The 16676-nt window shown below is 39.3% G+C and overlaps 1 long non-coding RNA gene across 1 annotated transcript in view; it reads right to left on the bottom strand.

Moving 5' to 3' along the window:
* The window catches only part of LOC131895935 (uncharacterized), a 28397-nt gene extending 12037 nt beyond the window's left edge, over positions 1–16360 (bottom strand). Inside the window, exons 1-3 of the long non-coding RNA XR_009375324.1 lie at positions 16221–16360; positions 7043–7161; positions 4473–4605 (exon numbers count right to left, since the gene is read on the bottom strand). This is a non-coding gene — a long non-coding RNA (uncharacterized LOC131895935). The remainder of the gene's footprint in view (positions 1–4472; positions 4606–7042; positions 7162–16220) is intronic.
* Between the last annotated feature and the right edge of the window lie 316 nt (positions 16361–16676).

A 16676-nucleotide genomic window follows, 5' to 3' on the forward strand; every position in this document is an offset into this window, starting at 1 on the left:
CCTCATGCTTCTGCTATCAGGCCCTCCCCACCAAGGTCGATTATATCCCCAAACTTTGAGCCAAAATAGACCCTCCTCCATCTTAACTTGGTTTTGATCAGGTATTTCGTCACGACAATGAGAAAAATAATGAATACGCCAATTCTCAAAGACAAGAGATACCCCTTCCCCCTCTCTTTTCCATTTTGAAGGAGCTGTAATAAGTTGATATTTCAAGCCCACATGCACCTGATCCTGCACTCCTTCTTAGGAAAAAACTTTGCTTCCTGACAGCAGAATTTGGAAGGGTAAATAGGGCATGCATAAGCCATCTGTTTCTTCTTTTTTTCTTGAATCAAATTCTCCATCCAGAGCCCATATTCTACTCTATGCCTGCCAATATCTTAAGAATCCCTTGCTTGGGTTCAGTTCTAGAAGTCAGTGTAAGAATCACATTTTCCTGAATATATGAACATATTCCCTAATATCAGATTTGTCAGTAAAAAATGACCCCCATTTGCCTTCTCTGTTTCATATCTTCATTGCTTTGGATACAAAGAGAGGTGTCTGGTCCCATTAAAATCTAATCCTTTATTGTGATGTACTTAAAGCTTTAAAGGTGTTCAAAATATCCATTTACAGAAACTACAATTAGACAAAGACCTATGCACTAATATCTTCATTATATTTTTATTATTAATAAAATAATGGTTAATATATCTTTGTTACATCCACTAAAGGGGCAAAAGTCAAGATGTGAAAGAATATATACATACTTCAATCATTAAAATGATATTTTATGGTAACTACCATAAGCCAGGCACTTCGCTATGTGAAATGAGACACAAAGGAAAAAAAATATTTCAAAAATCTTAACAACGCTTTTTCTTTTTAGGTAGGGAGAGTGAGTCTGATATTCTCTTACGCCTCTTTGTATCTTAAAATAAGCACATGTTATTTAAAGACTTTTTAAGAAGTGTATGTATCAATATAGAATACAGAGAGAACTTCTAGAATACAACAATACAAGTTCAAACAACCAATTAAAAAATGTGCAAAAGACTTGCACAGACATTTCTACAAGGAAGATGTACAAGTGAGAGCAAAGTGCAAGAAAGGAAGCTTAGCATGGCTAGTTACTAGGGTAAATGCAAGTCAGTGCTACAACGGGATACAAGCCCAGAGCCATTTGGACGGCTATAATCAAATGAAACAGGAAATGCTATGTGTTGGTGAAGATGAAGAGAAATTGCAACCCTCATGCACTGTTGGTAGGAATATAACAGTGTAACCGCTATGAAAAACAGCATGGCCTGCCCTGCCCTGCCCCCCTCCCCCAATAAAAATAGAATCACTACATTAGCTAGCAATTTGACATTTGGATACATATCCTATGGAATTGGAAGTAAGACCATAAGCAGATACCAAAAAACTCATATTCATAGAGGTTTTTATTCATAATAGCTAAAACATGGTAGCTAGACCAATGCCAACCTGTGGGTGAATGGGCTAGTAATATGTGTTCTGAATATGTATATATACATAAATGTGGAATATTATTTAGCATTGAAAGAAGGAAATTCTGATATATACTGATATATATTACATATATATATATATGTTATGATGAATTTTATAATATGGGGGAACTTTACAGACATTACACTATTTAAAATTAGCCAAACAAACTTATCTTCAAATGTCATGTAGTTCTGCTTTGGGGAGATGGTTGTAAAAATCATAAAGTAATTTTTTTCTAGTAGCATATATTAATTGTACAAAATAATGGGTTTTATTATAACATTTTTCACATGCGTATCATACTAAATTCTGCATTGCCCTCTTGTTCCCCATTTCCACCTTCTGTGGATCCTTCTTTTCCCCACATATTCCCCTTTCTACTTTTATGCCTTAAACCATCAACATTTCAGGAGAGAATACCTACAATATTTGTCTTTCTGATTCTAGTTTATTCTACTTACCATGATAATCTTCAGAAAGTATATACAAAATAAGTATTAAAAAATTGGTATATATAGAGTAAATGATTGTTAGGGCCCATGAGGTAGAAAGAATTGGAAATTGTTATTTAATCAGGTTTCAGTTTTACAAAATGCAAAAAGTTTTGGTGATAGATGATGGTGATGTTGTACAATGTTGTGAAGGCATTTTTGAAATGGTTAACATGGTAAATTTTATGTGCATTTTACCATAATAAAAAATTTAAAAAGATTATACTCCAAAATAAATTCAATAAAATCAAGTAAAGTACATACGTGAAGAAGAGAGATGTATACATACCCACAGTGGGTGGGGAGATAATGAAAGTATTAAAGTGGTAAGCTAGTTTGGGTTTAAAAGATTCAAAAATAAAAGTGACTTAGTCAGGATGGAAATTATGTTCCCTGCATAAAAAGAAGTCTGGTTGGTAGGGAGTTGAGGTGGAGGCTAGGCTTGCTGTATTATTTGGAATTGGGAGGTGTAACTTCTGTTGTCTGTTCTTAGCATGGACCTCTCCATCTCCAGAGTCTCCCATAGTTCAATGTGGCACCTAGAACTCCAGCATTTTCATCGATGAGAAGAAGGGAAATCTTAGGAGGGTTCCCCAGAAGTTCCACCTAGCATAGTTTTTTATATCACAATATATACACAAACATATACACATACGTACACACGCATACACACCACATAGCCACATGGCTCAAGCTAGATATAAATGTCTATAATCAGGGTTCACTAATGATAAGAGAATATTGAAAGTGATAAACTCTGTCACAAAATTTGATAAATTAAAAAAAATCTCAAGATGAGTCAAAGTTTTTATAAAGAGGAAAATAAAAAATACTTATTTTGTATGTATAATTAAAAATGTTTTTCATTTCAAAAAGCACATTGAACAATATCTAAAGATAAAATGCTCCTAGAAATTAGAAAGCCACAAATAATATTGCAGTAAATAGCAAAAAATAAACAAATACTTTAAAGGATTACATTGGTACTCCAGTCAGGGAAGCAGGTAGGCTAACTGCAGATCTTCACAATTAGTCCTCTCCTCCAAATGTAATCCCTCAGTCTCATCCCTAGCTCTGCAGTAGACCACCTGCTGATTCCTGCCCCTGCTGTGCCCTTCTCCAGTGGATCACAAAGATCTCCCCTCCCTTTCTTCCCCCTCCCACTCATTGCTTTATCCCAGCCCCCCAACTCTAGCAGGCAAAGCCTGGAAGCTTGCAGGCTGCTTGAAAAGCAAGTAGGCTAACTGCAAATCTTCACCTCTCCCTTTGCTCCTCCAAGTCCATCCCCTAACCTCACCTCCAGCTCCATATCAGACCTCCTGTTGTGGCTTCTCCTCCCTAACTTCTTTTTTTTTTTTTTTTTTTTAAGATCTATTTATTATGTATACAGTGTTCTGCCTGCATGTAGGTCTGCAGATCAGAAGAGGGCACCAGATCTCATTACAGATGGTTGTAAGCCACCATGCGGTTGCTGGGAATTGAACTCAGGACCTCTGGAAGAGCAGTCAGTGTTCTTAACCTCTGAGCCATCTCTCCAGCCCCTCCTCCCTCACTTCTAATCTCTGGGACTAAGCAGATCCTGGTGGAAAACCCTGCATTCCTCCTTCCTGTGGACTCTCTCAGTGACCCACATGTAGAGAATCACTGGAGTTGGGTTTACATTCAGATAGATCTCGTTAGGAAAGGGAAATGCAATAGATAGTTATGGATGGATGGAGCAGGCTGGAATGGGAAGATCAAGTGGGAAGGAGGATGAGAGTGGGGGACAAGGGAGGGAATATAGGGAGAGACAGCTGAAATTAAGGACCATTTGAAGGGTCATATGGAAACATAATACAGTAGAAGCTTCCTAAAATATATAAACTACATGAAGGCAATCTAACTGAAATTGCCAAATAATGGAGGAGACAGCCCCAACTGGTCATCTCTTGTCATCAAATGAAGCTTCCAGTACTGGGATTGGGTTACATCTCATTGAAGTGTTGGCAAAAAGGGTCCTGTGGAAATCCCCAAACAACCCTGGCTGTTGCCAAGACTGTAGGTTGCTCAAGGCCCCATTGCTGAAGAGAACAACAACACAACTCACTGACCATGAAGAAGTCAAGCTTGTGTCTACATAGAGCTTTCACTGCTATATTCTAGCGTCTTTGGTACAGGAAGGTATTCTGCATGCTATCAAAAGAGAAAGATAAACACCAAGCCAGGCAGAAACCTTTAGATCTTCAATGCCGTTCTGCCTGCAAGATATACTAGGGCAGTGGTGGCACAAAGCTTGTGGGAGTAACCAACCAATAACTGATTTGACTTAAGGCCCACTCCATGAGATGGACCCCATACCTGACACTGCTTGGGTGACCAAGAACCTGAGACTAGATAGTCCAAGGACATAGGGTAAAACCAAATAGTACTTATTGTTTTACTAAAAGAATGCAGCAATAAAATGACCCCTAATGACATTCTGTTATGGTCATAGTTCAGTACCTTGCTCAGCTATCAACCAAGAACAATACAGAGACCTACAGCCAGACATTATGCAGACAGTGAGAGACCTTGGAACACTCAGCCCGAAATGGAATGTCTTCATCAAATTCCTCTCTTCAGGGGTCAGGGAGCCCTGTGGAAGAAGAGACAGAAAGACTATAAGAGCCAGAAGGGGTGGGGAGACACCAAGAAAACAAAGCCCTCTAAATCAACATGACTAAAGCTCATATGAGTTCACAAAGACTGACGAAGCACGTACAGAGTCTGCACTGGTCTGCACCAGGCTCTCTGCATATATGACTTCCAGTTTAGTGTTTTTATGGGATTCCTGAGTGTGCAAAACAGTGAGTCTCTGATTGTTTCCTTTCTGTTTGGTTGTTTTGTCCAACTCTGGTGTGTTAGTTTTCGTTTTATCTTATTATATTTATTTCATTATTAAAAAAGTTTATATTGGATGAATCATATTAAGCATGGCATATTGATAGTATTTTTAAGATTTATTTATTCTTATTTTATGCATGTGAGTGTTTTGCCAGCATGTATTTATGTGTACTGTGAGTGCCTGCAGAGGCCAGAAGAGAGTGTTGGAACCCTTAGAATTGGAGTTACTAAGGTTGTAAGCTGTCAGGAGAATGCCAAGAATGGAACTCAGGTTCTCTGCAAGAGCAGCAAGTACTCTTAACTGTTGAGCCATCCCTCCAGCCCCCAACAATATTTATTTTTAGAGTTATTTATTTTATTTTATGTTTATGTGTTTTGTGCGCATGTGTGTATGTGGTGTGTGTGTGTGTGTGTGTGTGTGTGTGTGTGTGTGTGTGTGTGTGTGTGTGTGGTGCTTGCAGAAATCAGAAGATGTTGCTGGATCCCTTGGAACTGTAGTTATGAATTGTTATGAACCACAAAATGGGTCCTGGAAACCAAACCCAGATCCTCTGCAAGAGCAATAAGTGCTCTTAAAAGACGAACTGTCTCTCCAGCTTCCTTAACAATATTTTTCAGAAACATAAAATAGTAGAAATACTTTAGCATCCTTTGGAAACTAGCAGGTTGAAAAATAATGCACGAATAGCTTAAAATGGACTTTTCAAATATTTATTTTAAAACACAAAATCATTCAGAAAATGTGAAACCCAATGAAATCTGTGTTAATAATATACACTAAAGCTACTGATGGTTCTGCCTAAGCTGGAGTTACAGGGGCGTTATCTGATTTAATGAATGGAAACAGGGCATTTGATTACATTCCAGTTTCAGATAAAGTGTTAGTATAATTATGTCTCTCGAATTGTGTTCCGTGGATTATGTGGAACACACCAGGATAAAGTATACTTGTTTTGTCTGATATTTAAGTCTACCTGGGTTTCTTTACTTAATCTGGCAGCCATTGGGCCCTACCACAAGTGAAATAATGCGGCCTCAGTGTTCCTGCTTCTATCTTTTCCCAGGTTAGAATCACCTAATTCACAGCTTGGACTGGGAATCAATGTTGGAGAACATGTTCATTTTAGATGAATTAATTAGGCAAACTGCCATCAGGAGAATTGACTTTCGGTGAATTGGTATCAAGGTGAGCTAAATCCTTTCAACCACCTTATCAAGCTATTAAAGAAAGTTGTTCCTCTGTCTTGGTAAGCTTTGTCCATCTAAGAACCTAATTCATTTTATAGGTATTATTTATAGTGTCCCAGTTTGAATTTGCCATCTGATTCTGGCTCCCTTCTTTTGTAAGTCATGTGTCTTCTGAGAGGTAGGGCTTGTTTCTCACCTGTCACAACTAAGGCCCAAAGTAAAGATGGTAAACACATTCTTCAATGTGGAGGTTAATGTTGAAAGACATTGGTTTAAATCTGCCATGACTAAAAAATCCCCATAAGATACATAAGAATATCCCCATATACTCTTTGCATAATTTTATTTTGCATTTTCACAGATGGAGAAGCTGGGTACAAATAATCTATTGACTTGTAAGTATTAGGGAGACAGCCAGATGGAAACTCAGGTGCCCAAACTCCCTACTTAATAAAATTAAGAAAAGGCATGTAGTAAAAGTCTCCAATTTTGGTTATTGCTACCCAGAAAAACATGAAATGTACGTTCTCAGACGGTTTCTGAAACAGAGTGTCACCTGAGGGCATGTCTTTCTTTTTCTCTGCAGCCTAAGTGTTATCTGTCTCCTCATCAGCTCCAGATAACCACTGTGGCATAGAAGAATAGGCTGTTATTTGATGCCAAATTGAATCTGCAGAGACTCAGTGAACTAGACTAGAGAATTATTACAGTGACTCAGTATGTGTGTGTCTGTTTGTGATTTTTAACATTGATAACTCGCTAGACTTACTTTTAATTTCCTCTTAAATATTAGGATGTTTCAAAGTGTCCACAGTTACTGATTAGACCATTGTGTTTCTGATCTTGGTGATAGAAAGTAGCCAATTTTCAAAGGAAAAAAATTACGAAGTTTGAACTGAACTTTCTGTCCACTCACCCTGGCCATAGGAATACGTAAATATTTTTCAGCCCAGCACATTTTAATCATCCTTGTTGGCCTTTGGTTCTCAAATGGTACTTACCCATGGGAGGAAAGGGCAGCCTGTTCCACTACCATTCCAATGTTCTGCTCTTCTAAGAATCAAGTGTTCTGAAGGGATCTGTCTTCAAGATGAGTAGAAAGCCAGAGTGTTGATTCCTCCTGTTATGGGTGATAGCCAAGACACCAGTAAGAAATTTTGCACTAGATGACAATTGCTATTTATCTCTGGACTTCACATCTACACTGAACCATGTCAAAAGGAATCTTACATGGCCCGATGTGTAAAGAAAGATGCTAGTTTTAGCTAAATGGAATATTTCCGACAAGAAGTACTTGACACTTCTCACCTTCTTTATAACTTTAATGCCACTCTGTGTCATGGTGCCATCAGAATCAACTTTTAGTTTATGTTGGTTTCCAAAAAATTTAGAACTCCCTCATCATTTCTTGTCACCCAGAGTAATTCCTGTGTGGCTTAATAGGTTTCTTTTTTTAAATGCTGTTCCTATTTTCAATTACTAAAACCTTCTCACTGTACATTAGCAAAGTTTCTATGCACTCAGTTTGCTTTCTGAAATTCTGCCTTTGTATTTGACTGAAACCTGAAGCCAGCCAGAACCTTCCTTTACTCTTCTCAAAATATAGTGATGCTGACTTCTCAGCCTTTATGCCAGTGAGCCTAGCGATAAGAAATCTCTGTCTTGCTTATCTTTGACACTTCTAGACAACTCTACTTCTCTTGGTCCTGATGACAACCAGCTTAGAATCTCCTATCATCAACATCTATCACCCCCTGGCAAACTTCTCATCATTTATCTATGGACTCTACGGGACTTTTTCTTGTTTATGGAGACTTTTGGTGTAACAACTCATTACTCTTTCCAGTTCTGTTCCTTCCTGATATCTGCATAGCTGTTTCTCCTAATAGTCTAATGTTTTCATCTTTTGACTGTCTCTCCTCTAAGTACTGGATCTGTACTGATCTCACCCACCTATTCTATCTACACTATGAGAAAAATATTATTATTATTATTATTATCAGTAACTGTGACACTTTCTCAATATAAGTTTCAAGCATCAAATGTTATAGCTGTCCCTCTGGGTTTTCCAACTCAATCCCTGTAGGACCCTACTGTCAAAAAACAAAACAAAACAAAAAAACCTCAAACAGTCTAATACATGAAATTTATTAGTTCCATTATTCTTTTTTTTTTTTTTTTTTTTTTTTTTTTATAATCACTACTACCCTGTTCCCTTGTTTACTGCTAAAAATATCTGTGGTCAACCATTATAACCATCCCCCTTTGTATATCCTTAACATCCCGATCCTCTCTCAACCATTTGCTTATAGAGTCTAAATTTTCATAAATATAAAAGTTTGCTTACACCAGACTCGTGTTCATATAGATTGATGTGGGAGAAAAAGCGTCATAACGTTGCTAGCTCTTCTCACTTTGTGTGAGTACAAATGGCCCTTCATGCTGTTTGGCTACTACACAGTATTTGTGTAGTCCATTTACTCTCCCTTTCTTACCCATTCTACCTTGACTACTTCATTCCTTTTTTAAAACCTTCAGCATACCCCATCCTCTCCATTAGCAGAACATCTTATTTGTTTACTAATAAACAAAGTGAGTAGAGGAATGACCTCAGAAGTTCTTACCACATTGACATATAAACCTGTCTTTGCTTTATGTTCTGTGACTGTTTAACTGGCTATGTGCATATCGGAGACTGTACCTGTGCTCAAATACTTTGCTCAAATACAAATGCTTTCAAGGACATTGCTTTCTGGCTATGACATATTTTTGATTTTCTCCTTTCTGCTGAATCTTTTCCATCAACGTACAAGAATGTTGGTCTCATATCTTAAAATAACCATTTATTGACCCATTTTTCCTTTCAGCTACCATTTGTTTCTCTCCTTTTTAACCCCCAAAAATTCCTCGAAAAAGTTCTCTATATTTATCACTGATTTTCCTTTTGTTTTTCTCAAAATTTTAAAATAATTATATTTAATGTGAACTCACAGAGACTATGACAGCATGCATAAAGACCTGCATAGGTTCCAACCAGACAAAGTCCCCAGCCCTGAGAAGGAGAGGTAGACACAAAGTTCCACCTTAAACAAGAATCTATTTGTAAATGATACCCGCTAAGAAATGGAAAATCATTTTTCTTCGATGGCTCACTACTGTGTATATCACCACACTCCAGGACAGACCCCACGCTCAGAAGCAGTTGGCCAACACAAAACTGACACTATGGGTTCTTTATGTGGGGCTTTTTTTTTTCATTTTGTTTTGCTTTGGTGTTTTTTGTTATATTTGTTATGTGTCGTTTTAATTTTCACCGTGTGTGTGTGTGTGTGTGTGTGTGTGTGTGTGTGTGTGAGAGAGAGAGAGAGAGAGAGAGAGAGAGAGAGAGAGAGAGAGAGAGAGGACATCATGAAGTTTGGTGGGTAGGGAGATGGGAGGATCTTAGAGGTGTTGAGGGGAGGGGAAAACATGATCAAAATACATTCTATGAAATTTTTTAATAAAAATAATTGTATTTAAACAACTAGTTCCTATAACTATTTGGGATTTCCATCAAATCTATTACATTTGATGGAATTATTATATGATATGTACAATATACATAATTAGTACTTATTAATTTAAGAGTAAAACAAAATGTTTCAAATCCACATCTTATGAACTCTGTCTTAACTACCCTAGTTTAAACACCATTATTTTTTGCCCACATCATCACAGTGGCTGTCCATTGCTTTCCTTATTCCATCTATAGAACCACCAGACGTGTGTGTGTGTGTGTGTGTGTGTGTGTGTGTGTGTTCTATGCTTCGGTGCATATGTGTGTATATCCCTGTGCGCATGTGCAGACAGGATCGATATCTAGTATATTCCTCTATTGCTGTTGCCTCACTTTTGAGACAGGCTCCCTCCCTCCTTCTCTCTCTCTCTCTCTCTCTCTCTCTCTCTCTCTCTCTCTCTCTCTTTTATTAAATATCAGGCTTTATTCTCACTTTCTTACATATTTTAATACATTTAGATCTCAGAGCAACTCTTCAATGTAGGTTTCATTATTCTTTTTTTTTTTATTTTACAATACAATTCGGTTCTATGCTTGGGTGCATGTGTGTGTATATCCCTGTGTGCATGTGCAGACAAGATCGATATCTAGTATATTCCTCTATTGCTGTTGCCTCACTTTTGAGACAGGCTTTCTTTCTTTTTTTTTATTAGATATCAGGCTTTATTCTTACTTCCTTACATACTTTAATACATTTAGATCTCAGAGCAACTCTTCAATGTGGGTTTCATTATTCTTTTTTTTGTTTAGTTTTTTTATTTTATTTTACAATACAATTCGGTTCTACATATCAGCCACGGATTCCCTTGTTCTCCCCCCTCCCGCCCCTCTCCCCTTCCCCCCAGTCCACCCCCAATTCCCACCTCCTCCAGGGCAAAGCCTTCCCTGAGGACTGAGATCAACCTGGTAGACTCAGTCCAGGCAGGTCCAGTCCCCTCCTCCCAGGCCGAGCCAAGCGACCCTGCATAAGACCCAGGTTTCAAACAGCCAACTCATGCAATGAGCACAGGACCCGGTCCCACTGCCTGGATGCCTCCCAAACAGATCAAGCCAATCAACTGTCTCATCCATTCAGAGGGCCTGATTCAGTTGGTGACCCCTCAGCCATTGGTTCATATTTCATGTGTTTCCGTTCGTTTGGCTATTTGTCCCTGTGCTTTATCCAACCTTGGAGGGTTTATATGAGTGAGACAGGCTCTCTTGCTGAACCTGGAGCTCACCAGTTATCTATGCTGGCTGACCAGCAAGCCCCTGGAACCCTCCTAACATTGTAACTTAGTTTGCTTTTTGTTGCTGTGATAACACCACGACCAACAACAACTTAAGGGGAGGAAGAGGCTAATTTCAGCTTATGGAGTATGCTCCATGATCAAGGGAAGACGGCGGGAGCTCAAAGCTGGAACCTGGTAGCAGGAACTGAAGCAGAGGCCACGGAAGAGCCCTCCTTGCTGGCTTGCTTTCCATGGCTTGCTCAGCCTGCTTTCTTTCTTTTTGTGTGTATGTGGTTATTTCAAGACAGGGTTTCTCTGTGTAGCTTTGGAGCCTGTCCTGGAACTCACTCTGTAGACCAGGCTGGCCTCAAACTCATAGAGATCTGTCTGCCTCTGCCTCCCGAGTGCTGGGATTAAAGGAGTGAGCCACCACTGCCCGGCTTAGCCTGCTTTGTTATACAACACACGATCACCTGCTCAGGGTTGGCACCATCCACAGTTGGGCTGGGCACTTTCACATCAATCATTAACCAAGAAAATGCCCTACATACATGTCTCCAGACCAGTCTAATGTAGGTTCCTCGACTGAGATTCCCTCTTCTCAGGCGACTCTAGTGTGTGTCAAGCCAGGTTATACTCCTTCCCAGCACCGGGATTACAGCTTCATGCCACTGTGCCTGCTTTTTACATGGGTGCTGGAAAAATCTAAATTCAGGTCCTTATACTCATCCAGCAAGCATTTTATCTACCGAGCCATTTCTCCAACTCCCAGACTCATATTTGTATAACATAAATAAAAATCTCTGTTTTAAAATGTCTGATTGGTTTCTTATCATTTCCCTCTACTTTCTTGCAATTGTCTCTACCTTACGTAATATTATGCACATGTGTTTGTAGACTTCCTAAACTCAATGAATTTTGTAATTTCTTCTGTGTACTCAGAGCTTAGAGGAGAGCTCAATAAGTATTTGATGAATCAATTAATCATGATTTCTAAGTTAGTGTCTGATTTGACTGTGATGAGCTATTTTCTATGAGGCATTAATTTATAAATCATCTTTCTACAGTGTAAAGGAAAAGATGAGGATATTGATTCCTCCATGACTTCCTCTCCACCCAAGACACTGTTTCTGAGCAGGAAAGATAAAAAACCCAAATGAGAGAAGGCATCAAAGCACAGGAAAAGATCACAATTTGTTTGCTCTTTCCACAAGTATGTGCCAGACATTGTAGTAAGCACTGAAGGAAAAAAGCATTGGACAAGTAAGGTCTGTGGTTCCATAGAATTTACAGTATAGCAGAGCAGTCTGGCAGTGAGTGTGTACACAAATATTTAAATGATTTGAAATTGTGACTAGTGGTCTTTAGCAAATAAGCATCACGCTGCATTCACAAAGAGTGGAGTAGGCTTGCAGCGGGCAGAATAAGAATACTACTTCCTGTGAGATTTATTCATCTTACTTCCCAGATTTTGCAAATACATTACACATTACAAGGAGGAGTTAATACTGCTTCTCAGCCAACCTCGAGGATGGGAGATTGTCCTGTATCATCTGGGTGGGACCAGGCATTATCTCCAAGGTTCTTGAGAGTGGGGAGGGAGGTGGTAGAAAGAATGCCAGAGTAAGAGGCAGTCTGAGTATGGAACATTGCTGTTGTTGAATGAGGAAAAAGGGACTTCAAATCTAGAAACACAGATGTCCCCGAGAACTGAAAAGATGAAGAACCCGATTATCCCTTAAAATGTCCAGAGGGAAAGCATTCCTGCTAATACCTGATATTAGTTCAGTGAGACCCATTTTGGGCTTTTGACCTTAATAACTAAGAGTGATTGGTTTGTTTAAGGCAGCAAATGGGAAAATAATAAGGACTTTAAATTCCAAAGTCAGAAGTACTTCTCTAAAGATGCTTCATTAATCTGAATTGAAGGATTTGAAGGAATATGCCTTGCAAAAAGCTGCTGATAACATATCCAGGGGGAAAACCAGCAAAGTCAAGGCTGAGCACAGATTTGGGGAGTTAGGAATTGATAGGCAGTCATAGTCATTGAAGTGTGGTGACTAAGGTGAAAGTAGCTAGCAAAAGATTGGGAATTCAGACAGGAGAAGTCTACATAGGGCCTTCTAGACACTAAGGAACTCAGATTTTGCTGTCAGTGCACTGTGCAGACATTCAATGGTTTCAAATTTGAGTTTCGTATCATCTGTCTTATGCTTTTTAAAGGTGTACTTTAAATATGGACCAATCACTGTACACAGTGTAGTAAATTTTTACCAAGTAAATCTACTCTGATTGCTACCACCCAGGTGAACTAGAATCTTACCAAATTTCTGAAGTCCCCCATGCCCTTCCAGTGTTTACCTCCACTAAAGTAACTACTGTCCTCACTTTTATCATCCTAACAGCTTTTCAAAAATTAGTGAGCTTTATATTCATAGAATCGTGTTTCTGATTTTCTTGTCAAATATAATTATTTGTGAGAGTTATTCATAAAATACATGTAGTAGCAGTTTAAAAATCACTATTGCTGTGTGTATTTCTTATATGGCAATATATTTATCCATTCTGTTAAGTACATTGGTTGTTTCCAGATCTATGTGATGAACATTCTTGTATGTATCTTTTTGTACACATGTAGACATTTCTGTTAGGTATACACTTCTAATCTTAATGTTGCCAATTTTTCAGAGTGATTGTAACAATTTATATTCCACCAGTGATGTGTGGTAGTTGCCCCCCTCTCTCCCTCTCTCCTCTCCTCTCCTCTCCTCTCCTCTCCTCTCCTCTTCTCTTCTCCCTCTCTCTCTCTCTCTCTCTCTCTCTCTCTCTCTCTCTCTCTCTCTCTCTCTCTCTCTGAGACAAGGTTTTTTGTGTAGTCCTGGCTTTCCAGGAACTCACGCTGTAGACCAGGCTGGCCTTGAACTCACAGATCTGCCTGCCTCTGCCTCGGGAGTACTGGGATTAAAGGTGTGCACCACCACTACCCGGATCATTTTCAATACTTGACAAATGCCAGCTTTTTGCTTGTTTATCTAGTTTCTTAAGAGAGTAAAAGGTATTTCATTACAACCTTTAATATTTCTTAGATGATTAATGAAGCTGAAAATCTTTGGTCATTGGCTATTTGGATAGTCTCATTCATTAAGTGCTTGTACAATGACCTAGTACTTGGATTTAAAAAAAAGTAGTTCTGGCAGGGCTGTGGTGGTGCACATCTTTAATACCAGCACTTAGGAGGTAGAGGCAGGTGGATCTCTGTGAGTTTGAGTCCAGCCTAGTCTACACAGTAAGTTCTATGATAGCCAGGACTACACAGAAAAATGTTATCTCACCCCCCAATTCCCAAAGTTCTGAATTCTATTATATTAGATCATATTAGGTGATTTCAAATATTCATTTGTTTTGTTGTGACATGAATCAAGTTTGGTATATTCAAAGAAAATTATGAATGCTCCTGTGCAGAGGGAATATTACAGAAACACAGATGTGGTATAAAACCCTATAAATGTGCAACTTATCTTTAAATTAACCATGGAACTTTGAGTCAAATCATGTTTTCTTAAAGGGGCTGATCTGTACCATTAAGATACCTGCCCTAATACCAATTTAAGGAAAGTATGGGGCTAGGGATTTAGCTCAGTGACAATATCTCTTACCTTAGATATACAATGCACTGGGTTCTTTATCCAGAAAAAAAGGGCATCGTATTATTTTATGAATTGAATTTATTAATTAAATATTCCTTAAACACAAGCTTTACAGAAATTTAATGACCAAGGGAGGAAAAAATTCAATACATAAAATTTCTTTTAGTGGCTTCCAGAAAAAAATTAATTTTACTAGTTTGAAACCGAGTTAGATTAATGTCGAAGCATAAGTACATGCAGGAGAAAGGGTATGCCCAATTAATGGGACTTCTGGCTGGCTGCCCAGAGAGATTCTGTAAAATCCTATTCTACAAGGTAAAATGCCTCCCCTGGAGGAAGTGGCATGCCCACCAAGAACGAGGGCCCCTGCCCAGCAATACATTAACTTTATCCTGCATGCTTTATTGCTCTGCCCTGCATTCTGGCAGCCTCCCTTTCATTGTCTTGCTCTTTAAGCGGTCTTGCGTTTGCTTCTTCTCTTTTCAAGACTTTAGTATTTGCTCTAACATCCTCCCTTTCCCCCACTTTTGTTCTTAGAGTAACAAAGCCAAACCACACAGACCTTTTTGGTTATTGTTCCAACACAGTTATTGACTCTAATAAGTAAAATTCTCCTTCCACTTTTTGAACCTTCATAGTTTATGTTGGTCGTCTTACTGTGCCACCGCTGGCCCCTTCAATTCTTTGAAGCTAGTGACCCCAAATATCTAAGGCTTCAGGGGATGAGCCTGCTTTTCTTCCCTTCCCCCCTTCCTGCAGCAACTGAGACAATCCCCTCTGCAGCCTGAGGCAAAGATTTAATGCTGTCAAGAGCACAGAGCAGCCAGCTATCCAATGCCGAGAAGGGCGGGCACTCAGCCAAGTCCTGTATGCTGCAATTCTGCCACTACACCTTCCTAAGCTTGCTCTATTTTGAAGAGGTTGGTGCTAAATTAATTTCCCGGGAACGGAGTGGGAGGGAGGAAGGAGTGTGTTAGAGCACCGAAAACTGCGGCCGAGTCGCCCTCTGCTGGTTAAAGATGTGAATGATCGCAGCCGAAAACAACGCTACAGAGGCAATCCGTTTAATACAGATAAATAGCAACTAAAACTCGGCTTACTGTTTGTCGACCTAAATAGTCACTGTGACTTTTAGCTCTACCAGGAATTTAATTATACTCTTAGTCTAAATTCTAGCCCCAAGTAATATGCTATCTTGAGCCCATGTTCATTTACTCTTAGGTTTCCATTATTCTAAATCGCTAATCAAAATCTCCCCAACGAGCTTTTTGTCTAATTGGTTGCTAGGCAACCGGAAAAATGACACCTAAGCCAGCCGTTAGTTACAGAACACACCCCAGGCCGGTGTCTCTGCCTAAGACAGTAATTTCAAGCGAACAAAAAGACAGCTGTTGTTGGTGTTTTCAAGATTAATTGATTGGAAAACGAGAAAAAGCAGTCGGTTCCCATTATGGTTTCTAGAAAGCTGACAGACTACCTTCTACAAAACGAAGCCCTGGCTGCCATAATTCACAGAGCCTTGCACCGCCTTTGCAGTCTTACGTATCTTGTTGGAATAAACCAACACACGGAGGCTAGGTAATGAAACGTTTGCCCGCAGCAAGACAGTATTTATAAGACACTTATATTCTGGCGGGGAATGAGAGGGGAGAGAAAAAAAACTCAAACGACTAGATATTGTAACGTATGGTATCGGTTAATGTCAGCTAATCCCTTTGCCAGTCTGAATGTCCCAGACCAAGGGGTTCCTATCCACCCCCTCTACCTCTGGCATTGTAAATTGGTCGATCACGCGGCGTTGAGATTGGCCGGTTCCTTTGTCAGGTGAAAATCTCCGCAGCGAGTCATGGGACTCAACTGGGCGGTGTCGCTGTCCGCATCTGGGGTGCTGAACTCTAGGCGTGGCCATGGAGATTTCCATTATATGACAGCTTCCGGTAGGGCGGTGTCGGGGGCGTGCTCTAAAAAGTGGTTCCATCTGCCACCTGGTGTTTGAAAAGGAAAGTGCTGGAAGATAAGGAAAAGGCGAGTTGGGAAGTTCAAAAATGACTTTAAAAATCACTTTAAAACTCTGAAAACACAAATTGGAGGGGTTTTAGTCCTCAACAGTTGGCCTTTTGGAGATCTCATACCTTCTAGAGACATCTAGGGGATAGAAGAATGTAGACTTTCTAGAATGATCTCTCACTACCATCCAAGAAAACAACCTGTAAGTATGTTT

Source organism: Peromyscus eremicus, chromosome 19 (assembly GCF_949786415.1).
Source record: "Peromyscus eremicus chromosome 19, PerEre_H2_v1, whole genome shotgun sequence".
Taxonomy (NCBI): Eukaryota; Metazoa; Chordata; class Mammalia; order Rodentia; family Cricetidae; genus Peromyscus; species Peromyscus eremicus.